This window comes from Morone saxatilis, unplaced genomic scaffold (genome assembly GCF_004916995.1).
Source record: "Morone saxatilis isolate NCDOM2014 unplaced genomic scaffold, NCSU_SB_2.0 Contig1, whole genome shotgun sequence".
In the NCBI taxonomy this organism is placed as follows: domain Eukaryota; kingdom Metazoa; phylum Chordata; class Actinopteri; family Moronidae; genus Morone; species Morone saxatilis.
The window spans coordinates 9,240,966-9,241,274 of record NW_023339651.1 but is presented as its reverse complement, the minus strand read 5'-3'; the positions used below and the strand labels follow the sequence as shown (position 1 = coordinate 9,241,274).

The 309-nt window shown below is 38.8% G+C and overlaps 1 protein-coding gene across 1 annotated transcript in view; it reads left to right on the top strand.

Moving 5' to 3' along the window:
- The window catches only part of LOC118330560 (protein phosphatase 1 regulatory subunit 1B-like), a 12,934-nt gene that overhangs the window by 602 nt on the left and 12,023 nt on the right, over positions 1-309 (top strand). The window lies entirely within an intron of this gene.

Sequence of the window (309 nt, the reverse complement as noted above, 5' to 3'; positions counted from 1 at the left end):
CACTTTTGGACTGTGAGGATCACATTGTCAGCTTTATTTTATAAACGTTTTCAGTAGATATATGGAGTGGAAGTACCATGGTTTACCTTGTAAAATTAGTAAAAGTAAAGATAAAAATCTAAATCTAAAAAACACTAACTTTCATCCTGATGTTTAAGTACACAAAAGTGAGTGTTGCCCTCTTCTGTGGCATCTGAAGCATCCGGTCTTGCCACTGAGGTTGACAGACAGTTACATAACCAGTCTAGCACGACTTTGCAGAACTATGTTTTGACGTTGGGTATTTCTATGTGGGCAGCGGGGTATGGG